The sequence below is a fragment of the Dendrobates tinctorius genome, unplaced genomic scaffold (genome assembly GCF_039654945.1).
Source record: "Dendrobates tinctorius isolate UK_male_01 unplaced genomic scaffold, ASM3965494v1 ptg000014l, whole genome shotgun sequence".
NCBI lineage: Eukaryota > Metazoa > Chordata > Amphibia > Anura > Dendrobatidae > Dendrobates > Dendrobates tinctorius.
Genome location: NW_027361682.1, coordinates 5,300,737 through 5,316,876, shown reverse-complemented (window position 1 = coordinate 5,316,876; position 16,140 = coordinate 5,300,737).

Below are 16,140 nucleotides of genomic sequence, written 5' to 3'. Positions count from 1 at the left end.
CAGCGTTTATCTCTTCCTATGACCGTCTCCTCAACGTTCATCTCTACCCTCTGGCCAGTTCCTCAGTGTTCATCTCTTCCCTCTGGCCGTCTCCTCAGCGTTCATCTCTACCCTTTGGCCATCTCCTCAGCGTTCATCTCTAACCTCTAGCTGTCTCCTCAGCATTCATTTCTACACTCTGGCCATCTCCTCTGCATTCTTCTCTACTCTTAGGACAGAGATGAGCACTGAGGAAACGGCCTAAGTCTGACTGATCAGCATTCCTCTCTGCTCTAAGTTCATCTCAGCATTCCTCTTGGTTTCCAGGCTGTCTCCTCAGTGTTTCTATATACCATTGTAGGGAAGGTGGATTGACGGGCGGACCTGTTTGCAGTGGAGAGGCAGAGGTGTAGTGTATTGTGGGTGGACTGTTAGAGTGAAAGATGGGAAACAGCTGGAGATAAAGAGAAAGTGTAGTATTGTAGTTTGACCATTGAGGGCAGTGGAGAGTGTAGGAATGGGACTGAATAACTGCCATTGTTGAAGTAGCTGTCAAGTCATGGTGGGCGGGGTTACCAGAACGGGACTGATAAAAGGATGAGGGAAGGTTCTGGAAAAGTCAGTCAGTGAGGGGAGCGCAAGAGATAGGAGGCTCTGCTGAGGAGAGAGGACGGAGAAGAGGCTCCTTAGGGGACTGACAGTTAAGACGGTCATGGGGGTGGCCCAAACGACGGGAGCCACAGACGGAGACGGCCTGGGGGTACCAAACTGACGACGTACTCAGATTGGTGAAGCGCTGTGGCAGATAGGCCTAGGGCAGCCATGGCGAAAAGAACCACGGAGGACGTCACGACTACAGGAAAAGAGAGTGAAGGTACCCGGGCCTGTGTTTGAAGAAGTGTGAAGCTGCTGTGGTGAATTGCTGTGGTCGTCAGGAGGACGGCCAATAAAAGCGGACCTGTTGAACACAAAGTCTGTCTCCGTCTCGTGTCTATCTGCGGCAAGAAGCGGGTCACCCCCCCTGTCAGTTACCCTACCTACACCATGAGGCTATCTCCACAGTGCTCCTCTGCCCTGAGGCTATTTCACAGGTTACAAATTATTAAACCCAAAACTGTCCACCATCTTTTTCTGTGGTAATACACGGTGTGCTAGTCTTTTTTTATGTCTCTATAGATTGAGAAGAGATATTTTCGGTTTTGGAAAAAGGTAGGTTGCTTATAAATTCTGAGGACAGTTTCAAAAGTATGGCTAGAAGTTGAAGCTCCAGAGACTGGCCTTCATAAAGATTTTGCACACCCTATTATAGGCTTTTTCGGTGTCAATACCAAGAAGGGCTTGTGGTATCTTAGATTTCTGTGCTAAGTGTATGGCGTTTAATAGGCACATAGAGTTGTCTTTGCCTTTTCTCACTTTCACAAAACTCCTACTGTTCATCTTAGACTAAAACAGGAATGGTTGGGTAAACTTTGAAGTCCCACTCCCTTTGGTAGAAATTTAACAAGAATGTGACACATACCACTTACTTAAAAATTGTACAGCACACTATTCATGGCAGTGGGATTCTTATTAGCAATGCTCTCTTCAGCAGAATAATAGTTATGGTCTGAGGAAAATTACAGAGATCAAGTGATAACTTATCTCCAAAATCTCAATCCGATAGATCAACTGTGGGATGTTCTGGAAAACAATAACGATCCATGAAGGTCAAACTGAGCAACCGCAGGTGAAGGATCTGCTGCTAACTTCTTAAGGCCCTTTTACATTTAGCAATGCACCAGCGATCCGACCCGGTCAGGATCGCTGGTGCATCGCTAAATGATCGCTAGTGAGCTTTCACACAGAAAGACCTCACAGCGATGCAGCAGCGATGCGGCGGACGATACTCACCTTTCACACACAGTCCTCCCGCCTGCCTCCACGCGTCGCTCGTCGTCACAGCAGGAAGCCCCAGCAGGAAGCTGACGACGAGAAATGGAGCCGCCCGATCTCGCGCGATCAGCGATGGACAGTGGGGGAGCCGGTCGTTGGTAAGTATCACACATAGCGATATCGCTAGCAATATCGCTATAACGTCACAAAACCGGTGACGTTATAGCGATATTGCTAGCGATATCGCTTAGTGTAAAACCCCTTTTAGAGCCAGCTACTATAGGAACATTGAGGCCATATGCACACGGTCAGTATCTTACATCAGTATTTGTAAGCCAATACCAGAAGTGGAACAATCAAAGGAAAAGTATAATAGAATCACGTCACCACTTATGTATTCTTCGCCCATTCCCGATTTTTGCTTACAAATACTATGGTAAAAAACTCACAAAATAGTGAACTTGTGAAAATGGCCTCATAGATCTGCTGGTGTCACATACAGTTGTGCTCAAAAGTTTACATACCCGGCAAATTTTTGTTTTCTTTGCCTTTTTTCAGAGAATATGAATGATAAAGGTTTTCTCCACTCATGGTTAGTGGTTGAGTGAAGCCATTTATAGTCAAACTACTGTGTTTTCTCTTTTTAACTCATAATGACAACCCAAAAATCCAAATGACCCTGATCAAAAGTTACATACCCTGGTGATTTTGGCCTGATAACATGCACAGAAGTTGACACAAATGGGTTTGAATGGCTACTAAAGGTAACATCCTTACCTGTGACCTGTGACAAATGCCAGGAAAATTGTTCGGGATGCAAAGAAATACCCACAAATAACATCAGCTGAAAACTGGACTCTGAAAACTAGCGGTGTGGCTGTTTCAAGATGCACAATAAGGAGGCACTTGAAGAAAAATGGGCTGCATGCTCTGGTCGAGTCGCCAGTAGAAAACCATTACTGCGCAAATGCCACAAAGTATCTCGCCTACAATACACAAAACAACAGTGACATGCCTCAAAGCTTCTGGAACAAGGTAATTTGGAGTGATGAGACCAAAACTGAACTTTTTGGCTACAACCATACACGTTACATTTGGAGAGAGGTCAACAAGGCCTATGATGAAAGGAACTCCATTACTACTGTAAACCACAGAGGTGGATCACTGATGTTTTGGGGATGTGTGAGCTACAAAGGCGCAGGAAACTTGGTCAATGTTGAAGGAAAGATGAAATCAGCACGTTATCAGCAAATACTGGATTCAAATTTGCAATCATCATCAACCTGACAACTGTCACGGTCACGCGCGGCTGGACACAGCGCCCCCAGCAGGGTGGATTTAGATGACACGCGTGACCCTGGATACACCGCCTCCAGTGGGGCAAATTTAAATAATAAGACGTGCAGCTGGATACGCCGCCTCCAACAGGCGAATTTAGGTAATACACGTAACTCGTAAATCTGGAAACCCCGCCTCCAGTAATGCGAATTTAAACAATAAGGGAAACCTGGGTAACAATAGCAATGGGGGCACTGCGATAAGGAACGGGGATGTGGAGACCTCCTGCACTCCCCTGAGTCAGTGTCTCTACACTCCTAACGTTCCCTAGGCCGGTTCCGCACCAGGCGCCGATCTGGATACCAGATATCCCTAGCTCGCCCTGCACCTAAACCCTCACTAGGGAATTGGTCGGTGCGGAAACTAATTCCACCACTGCACTAAACACACATAAGGAAAAATGACAATACAGGGGAAAACCACTTAGCTTTGCTCTGTTGCTTACGCTCCCAGCAACAGAGCCACCACCTGCGTGCATCTTTTCCTCCTACCAGATCCATCACCATAACCGGATCAATCACCATAGTGCAGCCTTGGAGCAAACAGAGTCCACCACCCATGTGCAGCTGTCCAGAAACAGTCCTGAAAATGAGTCCAGCTTCTGCCAAAAAGTCCAGCATGCTTGAGTCCAACTTTTCTGCCAAAAAGTCCAGCATGCTTGTGTCCAGCTTTTAGCAACCAAGTCCAGCATGCTGAGTGCAACTCTACACCATAGTTGCCACTCCACCAAGCCATGCAAGCACTTCCTGCTGACACCATAACTGCGACTCCACCACGCCATGCCAGCCCTTCTTGCAGACACCATAGTTGAACTCCACCAATCCATGCCAGCACTCCTTGCAGACACCATAGCTGCTACTCGAGGGCTCTGACTGAGCTGCCCGTGACTCTCCTTCAGCTCCCTCCTTCACCCAGGCTTTCTTGCAAATGAAGACCTATCACCAACAGTGATTGATACACCTGACACTCTTTTATAGAGCATTCGCACCTGTTAATTAATCACGTGCATAAACTAAGGTAACCAAGTGCAATGCTGATCACCACCACCGGGGCAAACTTAGAACAAATGACACCACAGTGCAATAATCCTAATGGCCACCGGGGGCAAACCCACACTTTAGCATACAGCCAAAGGAAAAAAAGTTGCTTTGTGCATCTAAACTGTCAGATACAACTCGGATCATGACAACAACGATCCAAAACACAAGGCCAAGTCGACATGTCATTGGCTACAGCAGAACAAACTGAAGGTTCTGGAGTGGCTATCTCAGTCTCCTGACCTCAATATTATTGAGCCACTCTGGGGAGATCTCAAGCTCGTAGTTCATGCTAGACAGCCTAGGAATTTACAGGAACTGAAGGCCTTTTGCCAAGAAGAGTGGACAGCTTTACCATCTGAGAAAATGAACCTCATCCACAACTACCAGAAAAGGCTTCAAACTGTCATTGATGTTAAAGGGGGCAATACACGGTATTAAGAAATGGAGTATCTGAACTTTAAATCGGGTCATTTGGCTTTCTTCTGGCGACTCGACCATACGTCCATTTTTCTTCAAGTGTCTCCTTATTGTGCGTCTTAGCCACATCGCTAGTTTTCAGAGAATCCAGTAATCCAGTATTTCAGCTGATGTTATTTGTGGGTTTTTCTTTGCATCCCAAACAATTTTCCTGGCATTTGTCACGGGTGAGGATGTTACCTTTAGTAGCCATTCAAACCCATTTGTGTCAACTTCTGTGCATGTAATCAGGCCAAAATCACCAGGGTGTGTAAACTTTTGATCAGGATCATTTGGATGTTTTGGGTTGTCCTTATAATTTAAAAAGAGAAAACACAGTAGTTTTACGATAAATGGCTTCACCCAAGCACTAACCATGAGTTGAGAAAAAGTTTTGGTGTGAGACCAGGATCACACATGTGAGAAACATGGCCGAGTTTCACATGTTAATACCCGGCACTGCCACCGGAACTCAGGAGTGGAGCATTTAGCTGCAAGTATTGCTATGCGGCCACACGCTCCGCTCCTGGGTGTAGCATGCGAGACTCGGCCATGTTTTTCGCATGTGTGATCCTGGCCTTATCATTCATATTCTTTGAAAAAAGGCCAAGAAAGCAAAAATTCTGCCGGGGTATGTAAACTTTTGAGCACAACTGTACAAATTTAAAGGGTTTTTCAGGTCTAAAAAGAAAAATCAGCAGTGGTTCTATGAGGCAAAATCATTAACGTGTGAATGGGATGAGGTCACTGTCTCAATTCTCCTGCATTCCCTGTGAGAGTGGACAAATGTAGGGGTTTGGGCAGGGCTGAGGGAGATGAAGAGATGATGCGGTGGTGCTGCTGATAGGTGGGGTAGGTGTGCTGATCCAACAGGGCTGGGGGGTGACCCACTTCTTGACGCAAACAGACTGGAGTCTGAGACAGGAAAGTGCATTCAACAGGTCCGTGTTTATTCACCAACTTCCTTGACGACTTCCACAAACCATGACAGGACTTTTGGCAATCCCTTTTCACACAGACCCGAGTACCTTCTTTTTCTGTCTGTGTCACCGTCGTGGTGTCCTCTGCGGTTCTCCTCACTGTGGCTGCCCTAGGCACTTCCACCACAGCGCTTCCCCTTTCAAAGTACACCGGTACCTATTCTGCTCAGGCTGTCTCCGTCTGATGCTCCTGTGTTCCTGGGTCACCCCCCCGTGACCATCTCTACTGTCTGGTGCTCTCTGAGGGTTCTCCACTGCGCAGCAGACCCTCCTTACTAGTGAGCTCCCCTGGCTGACTGACTCTTCTGGAAGCTTCTCCCAGCCTTTTATCCCACCAGCCTAGGTAGCTCCGCCCACTGTCACCTGACAGTCACCTTTGACCAATGAGTGTGAACTTGACCTGTGACAGTTATGTTACCACTCTCTTCTGTGATCCCCACTGCCTTCTAATGGTCACTCTCAGTACAGAACCCTTTTCTCTTCTCAGTTCCTCTGTCAGGTCAACCTCCCCACATTCTCCCTTCCTTTAACCATTGTCATCCTCGACAATCTTGTCCTGGGGTGAAAGTGGTGTCAGGGACCTGGCACTGTCATGATCGGTGTCTTGGTCACATAGACCCTTGGTCACACAGACACCTTTGTCACACAGACTCTTGGTCACTCAGACCCCTTTATCACACAGACACTTGGTCACACAGACCCTTGGTCACACAGACCCCTTTGTCACACAGACTCTCGGTCACACAGACCTCTTTGTCATGTGCCCGGTCTGTCTGTCTCCTTCTCCTGTCATCCTGTCATCTTGGACAAGTCATGGTCGTCATACTCTCCGTACCTGGGACCTGCTGAATACACATTTTCTTGTTTAAAATATATAACACTTTAACATTTCAAATTCATTACACAGTTTTCCACATTTGTTGCAATCCCTTTTCATCAAAACAGGGCTCTTTTTTTTTCTTTCCTTTTTTTTTAAACACAACTACACACGCAAAAAAAACATGTCAACCAGATGAGGACGGGGTGCCCCCTTCCTTTAAATAAAACACTCTCATTAAGCATCCCTGATGCACCAGGAGGATATGTTTCCTACGGGGAAGCGGAACAGTCCCCTCATTGTGCAAAGGTGCACTACAGTCCTGGCAGTTCAATGTAGTAGGTGCTCCGGGCCACCTCCTGGCGGCCGATGTCTCGTCATAACAGGGGGACTCCACAGCCGTGGAGTCTCTGGGATGCCAAAAATACCTCTGGGCCTCGAGTGTCCCTGATGCTTGAGACCCAGGAGTCCTCATCATTTCATGGAGGCTTGTACCCCTCAGGGCAGGCGATGACGGCTACAGCGTAATAGCCGCGGGGGCAATACTCCTTGTAGTAAGAGACCCAGTCTCTTTCTTGTAAAGCCCGGCCATGCCGGATGGACGCCACGTTTAGGTAAACTTTCTCTCCAGTGGCGCGATCCCGGATAAAGCCATACCCTTTTTCCCGGTTTGCATGCACCAGCCTCCCGATAGACCGTGTAGCCGCCATGCCCGCCTCTCCTTTTTCATGGAGCAGCCCCCAGATCTCCCGCTCTCTGGCCTTTTTTCCTTCAATGACCTCCGCAACCCAGGCGGAGGGTCCGGTATAGGCCGCAGAGTCCGGTGGGCGGGTCGAGGGCGGAACAGAAGCGGCCGCAGGCTCCGATGGTGAATAGGCTGCAGCCGGCTTTGACAGCGACGTTGGCGCGGCCACAGGGGAGGCCGCAGCTGGTACCAAGGCTTCCATGGGCTCCGGCAAAGCAATCTCAGGTAGGGCCACAGATGAAGCAGCGACCGCACTCTCCGGTAGGTCAGACACTGCAGTTGATGGCCCGATTTCAGTAATGGCCAGGAGTGAGACCGATGCATTGGAGGTCAGCTTGGCGGGGGCTACGCCGTTGCTCAGAGCGGGAGGCACCACAGCGTATAGAGGTGGGCGGGGAGGCTGAGGACCGGTGTCAAGGCCCCGTGGTCTGTCCACTGCATGGCACGTGGGGACGGGGTTTGCCCGGGGAGTCGCCGGCGGGGACCGGGACACGCTTACCTTCCCAGCCGCCGCGGCTCCCAGTAGATTCTCCCACTGCTCCTTCGTTGGCCGTTGATTTTCACCCCGCCATCCGACAGGGCCGGCCTCCAGGCCTAACAGCTCCGCGGGGAGACTCCCTGAGCAGGTTTCCCGACATGTCTCCAATTCTTGGCGCCACCGCCATTCCTGGCGTTCGACACCCCGACAGCTACAGCGTCTCATGCCGTCCGAGGTCCAGTAGCTGAATGGCGCCAAACAGCCACAGCAGGTCTCTCCACCAGGGCTACTCCCTTTCTTGGGGGGTGCGGCGGTGGGCTTCTCCACCCATCTTCCAGGGTCCAGCATAAGGGAACAGTTCTCTTCAGGCAAACACCACTCCCCTCAGGGGCGGATTTGACAAAGCCCCGAATCATCCAGTAGTACAATCAGCAATATCTGTTTCTTTCTTTGGGCGCCAAACCACCACAGCCATTTTATCGGCAGCCAGCAATCCACAGTCCAATTTTGTTTTTTGTTTTTTTTGTAATCCACATGGTACAGCAACCAAACAATTCTTCACCCCACACAACTTGGGGCCTTTGCTACTTGATGGCAGGCCTGCTGCTGAAGATGTTGTATTGGCGGCAATTGATCCTGCCGACTACGCCAAATGTAGGGGTTTGGGCAGGGCTGAAGGAGATGAGGCGATGATGGGGTGGTGCTGCTGATAGGTGGGATAGGTGTGCTGATCCAACAGGGCTGGGGGGTGACCCACTTCTTGACGCAAACAGACTGGAGTCTGAGACAGGAAAGTGCATTCAACAGGTCCGTGTTTTATTCACCAACTTCCTTGATGACTTCTACAAACCATAACAGGACTTTTGGCAATCCCTTTTCACACAGACCCGAGTACCTTCTTTTTCTGTCTGTGTCACTGTCATGGTGTCCTCTGCGGTTCTCCTCACTGTGGCTGCCCTAGGCACTTCCACCACAGCGCTTCCCCTTTCAAAGTACACCGGTACCTATTCTGCTCAGACTGTCTCCGTCTGATGCTCCTGTGTTCCTGGGTCACCCCCCCATGACCGTCTCTACTGTCTGGTGCTCTCAGAGGGTTCTCCACAGCGCAGCAGGCCCTCCTTACTAGTGAACTCCCCTGGCTGACTGACTCTTCTGGAAGCTTCTCCCAGCCTTTTATCCCACCAGCCTAGGTAGCTCCGCCCACTGTCACCTGACAGTCACCTTTGACCAATGAGTGTGAACTTGACCTGTGGCAGTTATGTAACCACTTCTCTTCTTCTCAGTGCCTCAGTCAGGTCAACCTCCCCACACAGTCATACAGTGGGTACGGAAAGTATTCAGACCCCTTTACATTTTTCACTCTTTGTTTCATTACAGCCAGTTGGTAAATTCAAAAAAGTTCACTTTTTCTCATTAATGTACACTCTGCACCCCATCTTGACTGAGAAAAACAGAAATGTCGAAATTTTTGCAAATTTATTAAAAAAAACCCCTGAAATATCACATTGTCATAATTATTCAGACCCTTTGCTACGTATTGAGTAGAAGCACCCCTTTGAGCTAGTACAGCCATGAGTCTTCTTGGGAATGATACAAGTTTTCACACCTGGATTTGGGGATCCTCTGCCATTCTTCCTTGCAGATCCTTTCCAGTTTCGTCAGGTTGGATGGTGAACGTTGGTGGACAGCCATTTTCAGGTCTCTCCAGAGATGCTCAACTGGGTTTAGGTCAGGGCTCTGGCTGGGCCAGTCAAGAATAGTCACAGAGTTGTTCTGAAGCCACTGCTTTGTTATGTTAGCTATGTGCTTAGGGTCATTATCTTGTTGGAAGGTGAACCTTCGGCCAAGTCTGAGGTCCAGAGCACTCTGAAAGAGGTTTTCATCCAGGATATCTCTGTACTTGGCCGCATTCATGTTTCCTTCAATGGCAACTAGTCGTCCTGTCCCTGGAGCTGAAAAACACCCACATAGCATGATGCTGCCAGCACCATGTTTCACTGTTGGGATTGTATTGGGTTGGTGATGAGCAGTACCTGGTTTTCTCCACACATTATGACATTATCACCAAAATGTTCTATCTTCATCTCATCAGACCAGATAATCTTATTTCTCATAGTCTGTTTTTTTTAGCAAACTCTTTGTGGATTTTTATGTCTTGCACTGAGAGGCCACTCAGCCATATAGGCCCAGCTGATGGAGGGCTGCAGTGATAGTTGACTTTGTGGAACTTTCTCCCATCTCCCTACTGGATCTGTGGAGCTTTTCACATTGCTGACATTACTCCCTGATGAAGCGGAAGCGGAAGCAAAACGCGCGTTGGAGTGGTGTGCAGGGAGCACTGGTGTGTCGAGCTGGCTGGTATTTGTGGTCTTCTATGGATTGCTATTAAATGCCTTTTACCTTATAACATACTGCTGATTATATAGGTGTATGTATTTTATGAGATGCACTATTTCTTTGGTTGGTAATAATTATTTCTATTATGAATTCACTCTTTTTAATCATCCATTGATACAAATAACCCACCTTTTTATGGTGTTGTGCTTAATAATGCACCTATTTATGCTTATTTAATTAATTATATATATATTTTTGATGCACTATTATGAATTATATGAGTACTCACATGGTGAAAAATATTTTTTTTGTGTATCGTATCACAGACTGAATATGAGTCAACAGTGTGATGCAGCAGCAAAAAAGGCAAATTCAATTCTAGGATGTATTAACAGAAGCATACAGTCTAGATCACGTGAAGTCATTATTTCCCTCTACTCCTCTTTGGTCAAACCTCATCTGGAATATTGTGTCCAGTTTTGGGCAACACATTTTAAAAAAGACATCAACAAACTGGAGCAAGTTCAGAAAAGAGCGACCAGAATGGTGACCGGTCTGCAAACCCTGTCTTATGAGGAAAGGTTGCAGGATTTGGGAATGTTTAGCTTGCAGAAGAGAAGACGGAGAGGAGACTTAATAGCTGTCTACAAATATCTCAAGGACTGTCACATTGTAGAAGGATCATCTTTATTCTCATTTGCACAAGGAAAGACTAGAAGCAATGGGATGAAACTGAATGGGAGGAGTCACAGATTAGATATTAGAAAAAACTTTTTGACAGTTAAGAGTGATCAATGAGTGGAACAGGCTGCCATGAGAAGTGGTGAGTTCTCCTTCAATGGAAGTCTTCAAACAGAGGCTGGACAGACATCTGACTGGGATGATTTAGCGAATCCTGCTTTGAGCAGGGGGTTGGACCAGATGGCCCAGGAGGTCCCTTCCAACTCTACGATTCTATGATTTATTATTTTTTGTATTAATATTTAATTTTAATCAGCAGTTAAATAGAGGCATTGTTTATTTTCTTCACATTTTTTATATATATTTTTTTCCCTTTCATATGAAATATTTTTTACATATATATATATATATATATATATATATATTTATATATATTTTTTTACATTTTTTTTATTTTATTTCTTTCCAATCAGGTTGACATTCCTTGCCCATTACATACATTGTGCTTTTATTATGTGTTTTAATATGCATATTTTTAACTATATAAATTCTCTCTATTTCAATAAATATTCTTTAGTGTCATCATGTTTTTTTTATCATGATATGTTGTTCAATCATGTTTTTCTTACATTAATAAAGCAATAATTTTTTGAATCGGTACCTTGAATATCTTGTTTTTGGGTATATAAATTTGACGCGCTGTACAGCAAATGGTCTGAGCACATACAGGGTGACCTCTCCACACACTTCTGCAGCAATCCTGGCAGCACTTAAAGGTCTATTTTGAAAATACAACCTCTAGCTATGACGCTGAGAACGTGCATTTAACTTCTTTTGTCAATCAAGGCAAGACCAGTTTTGAGTGGAACCTGTCTTGTTAAACCATTGTATGGTCTTGGCCACCATGCTGCAACTCAGTTCCAGGTTATTAGTAATCTTCCTATAGCCTAGGCCATCTTGATGTAAAGCAAAAAGTTTTTTTTTCACAGCCTCAGAACGTTCTTTGCTATGAAGTGCCATGTTGGACTTTCAGTGACCAGTATGAGAGAATGTGAGGATAATAACATCAAATTTAACACACCTGCTCTACACTCACGCCTAAGACTTGTAACACTAATGAGTCACATGACACAGAGGAGAGGAAATGGCTATTTGAGCACAATTGGGACATTTTCACATAGGGATGTACTCACTTTTGTTGACAGCGGTTTAAACATTAATGGCTATGTGTTGAGTTATTTAGAGGGCACACTAAATTACACTGTACACATGCTGTACACTAAGTACTGTACATTGTATCAACGTGTCAATGTCATGGGTTTACCGTGACAGAGAGAAGCCAGAAGACCTCAGTGTCTGAGTTCTCATACTCCCACACTGAATAGAAGCACTTCAACCTCATATTAAACCGTGCAGGTTTCTTTCAGCAGTATAGGGGTTAATGTGTTCAGTTTGGAGTCGCTGTAGCTTCCTGATTGGAGCATCTCAGCTGTTCAGTATCAGCCACTCCCCTCTCCTATTTATTCTTGCCTCTGGCAATCTGGATGGCTTGTGTAAAGTCTTGTACTGCTTGTTGAAGGAGTAGAGTATTTCCTGTTCTGTAGAGGTGTTTTTGGAGTTGTTCGCTGACTGTTGCTAGGTGTTTAAGCTGTGTGAAATCCCGTCTTCGTCTATTTAGTTTCCCTACCTTTCCTACCCAGTGTTCTCCTCTGTTGTCTGTGAGTTCATATTTTTATGATTGCTATATTTATTTATCCCTGTACATCTTTTCCTGATTGGTTTGTGAATATACATGCTATATGCCTCCCCACTTCCCTGTGAAGATGAAGGGACAGATAAGGGTTGATTCAGAAGTACATCAATTTACGTGGTCCCAGCATCAGTAACCTGGGGATCAGGGATAGCTAGGGCACCCCTAGCGTCAGGGACAGGGAGGAAAACCCCGGGTTATCTGACAACAGAATCGTGACAGTCATATCTTCACTGTTGTCCCATGAAAAAATCTAATAAAATATTTACAAAAATATGAGGGTGTATTCACTTTTGTGAGATACTGTACGTCGCATTCACATCTTCACACATTAGATACATGTCACATACAAATTACTCACACATTAGATACATGTCAATCACACAACACTCATTAGATTCATGTCACTTACACATAACATACATGTCACTCACACATTACTCACCCATTAGATACATGTAACACATCAGATACATGTTACATGCACATCACTCACTAATTAGATACATGCCATTCACACATCAGATACATGTTGCATGCACATCTCTCACTAATTAGATACATGCCATTCACACATCAGATACATGTTACATGCACATCACTCACTAATTAGATACATGCCATTCACACATCAGATACATGTTACATGCACATCTCTCACTAATTAGATACATGCCATTCACACATCAGATACATGTTACATGCACATCACTCACTAATTAGATACATGCCATTCACACATCAGATACATGTTACATGCACATCACTCACTAATTAGATGCATGTCACTCCCATATTAGATTACTTTAAACTTTCACTACAGATGTCGTGCACATACCTTTTTGGCAGATAATATATTGACATCCCCACTGTGATAATTACTAGCTTTTATAATTGTTAGGCTTCATCTGCAAGATGTGTCAATAGGAAAACCTACAATAAAACATCTCTACATGTTTAACTGCGTTTATATGCTGCATGTGTACCAACTCAAACCAAGTTCAATTTTTTTTTGTATTTTTGCATTCTGAGCAACCTGGGGTGTGGCCTCCCTCTCCTGAGCTGGAAATTGTATTTAAAGGCTTCTCCTGACTGGTGACCACTGGTTGGGACCCGGTCCTTGTCTGCCCTTATTCACACACTGATGTCAACTTTGACACATGATAAGGTTTTTAATATTAGGCAGTGTAGGACCGCCCCGATCACAGTCACCTTGTCGATGGTGGGGAAACTTTTATGCTATATTTGATCAAATACAGTATTACTAAGAACTCTGAATTACTTTAATGCACTTTTGCTTTTTATTTCTTTAATTACAGCGTGGCTTTTCTAATTTTGTCTTTTGTAGGTTTTGGATGTTTAACTGCTCCATAGTACAAAATTATCCCCACCTTTTTCCTGTGCCCCTGCCCATAATCACAACATAGCATCAGTGCCCACTCCTCATTCAATAAATACCCGGTCTGTTGGCCCACTAGGTCTCTTTCCTGCTCTGTTCTCCTTTTCCTTCCTATACAGCTGTGTCTCCTATATGCTTCACCTCTTTACTTGCTTCCTTACCATGCCTGACTCCTGTTTCCTTTCCTTCACCTGCAGGGCCAGATCTGCTCCTGCAGCAGCATGTTCAACAATACAGGTAAAAGTCGTGGAGCCATTGATCAACTTTGTGTAGGAAATCATCTCACATCATCAGGAGACTGGAGAGACTGACTGACCTCCAGAATTTGCAAAGAGAGAGCAGAGCAGCCAGGTGGCGGGTCAGCTGGAGCCTAGGCGTGACATCAGTTGTGACGTTATGACTTGTCTCCAGACAGGAAAAGACTAGTGACAGAATCCTTCAAAATCAGGAGTGAGACTGGTCACATACAGAAGTATGGTATGTAGACAACGGTGCAGAATGCGAACATTGAGTATACCGCAAACTGTCAGCATTCTGGAGTCTCGTTACACACAAATACTTTTTTTAAAAAATTTTAAAATCAGATAAAATTTTTATTGAATTTTTTAACATACAACAAAAGACAACACATATCCAACCCCCTTGTCCCCTCCTTGTTCCGGAGAACATAGCAATTAGAAAGTATCTCATTATGCTAAACAACATATTTAAGCTGAATACGGCAATCTGTACACTCATGTGCAAATAAACATTATGAAAGTTAAGTCCCAAGTCTCCAAGTTCTTTAGTTTTCACCTGAAACAGAAAGGGTATTATGGAAACAGATTTTATATGCATCACTTCAAGGACCTTAATCAGACATATCTCGCTCGACACAAGTAATAATATTACCCTGCACCCCCAAGTAAGGACACAATATCCAAGCCTTAGTAAAATTTCCAGTACTCCCATATTTTACAGAATTTATGCAGGGCTCTCCTCTTTAGATATACTCCTTCCAGACGTAGCATTAGATTCATTTTTTACATAAATTTCCTAAACGTAGGTGGCGCCCTGTCTAACCAGTTTGCTGCTGTTGTTTTCCTGGCTTGATATAACGTTCTTTTAAGTGTCAACCTTATGTTTGCATCTTCAGCAACCCCGTCCACCAATACCAAGATGCAAACCAGAGGATGCGTAGGAATCACAACCCTAAACACCTTGTTAATGTGGTCTATGACTTGGGTCCAGAATTTCCCGATGGAACCACATGACCAAAACATATTTAGCTAATCGGCAGGTCCCAAACCGCATCTCAGACACAAGTCATCCTCTCTTACTCCAATTGTATGCAGAAATTTGGGAGTCCTGTATACACGATGCAGCAGATACATCTGTGACAGCTTTTGTGCCTCACTAGTGGACAGCTGAGGAATCGAGGATAATATGTCATCCCAACGCTCATTGTCAATTACCCCAACATCTGCTCCCATTTCTCTTTAAGCTTCAACAGATGTTTATCTATAACCTGGGCAAGGAGTAGCTAATAAAATCTAGGAATTGCACCAGCGACACAACCCTGGTTCCCAACCATAGAAAATAATAAATGAGTATGGGTTCTAAGCGGAAAAAGGGACTCCTGTTTATGTCATGCGTGTCTCAATTGAAGGTACTGAAAAAAGCACTTATGTGGTAGCTGGAATTCATCTCTTAACTGCTGAAAACTTTTAAAGACTCCATCCAACTGAAGTAGATCTATACTGTAAATAGGATCTCTGCTTCTCGCCAGGGGCTAAAGGTGTCTAACCTGAATATTTCCGGCAACTTTGGGTTTTGCCATATAGGAGTAAATGTAGTAAACCCATCAATATTAAGGAGTTGCTTATTAATTAATTAATAATAAATAATTAAAAAGCCCAGACTACCCCTTTAAAAATCAATCATTCTGAGGAACAGGAAGTGCACATCCAAGAAAATTGAAAAATTTGCAGCCAAAAGCATCACTAATGCTTCGACTACTATGCTCAAAGACAAAATTCAATGGTCCTTAATAGTGATGAGCGAGTATATTCGTTGCTCGGATGTCCTCCGAGTACTTTGGCGTGCTTGGAGATTTAGTTTTTGCCGTCTCAGCTGCATGACTTGCGACTTGTAGACAGCTTCAATACATGTGAGGAATGCCTGTTTGTTAGGGAATTCCCACATGTATTCAGCCTGTCTGCGAGTCGCAAATCATGCAGCTGAGACGTCGAAAACTAAATCTCCGAGCACGCCAAAATACTCAAAGGA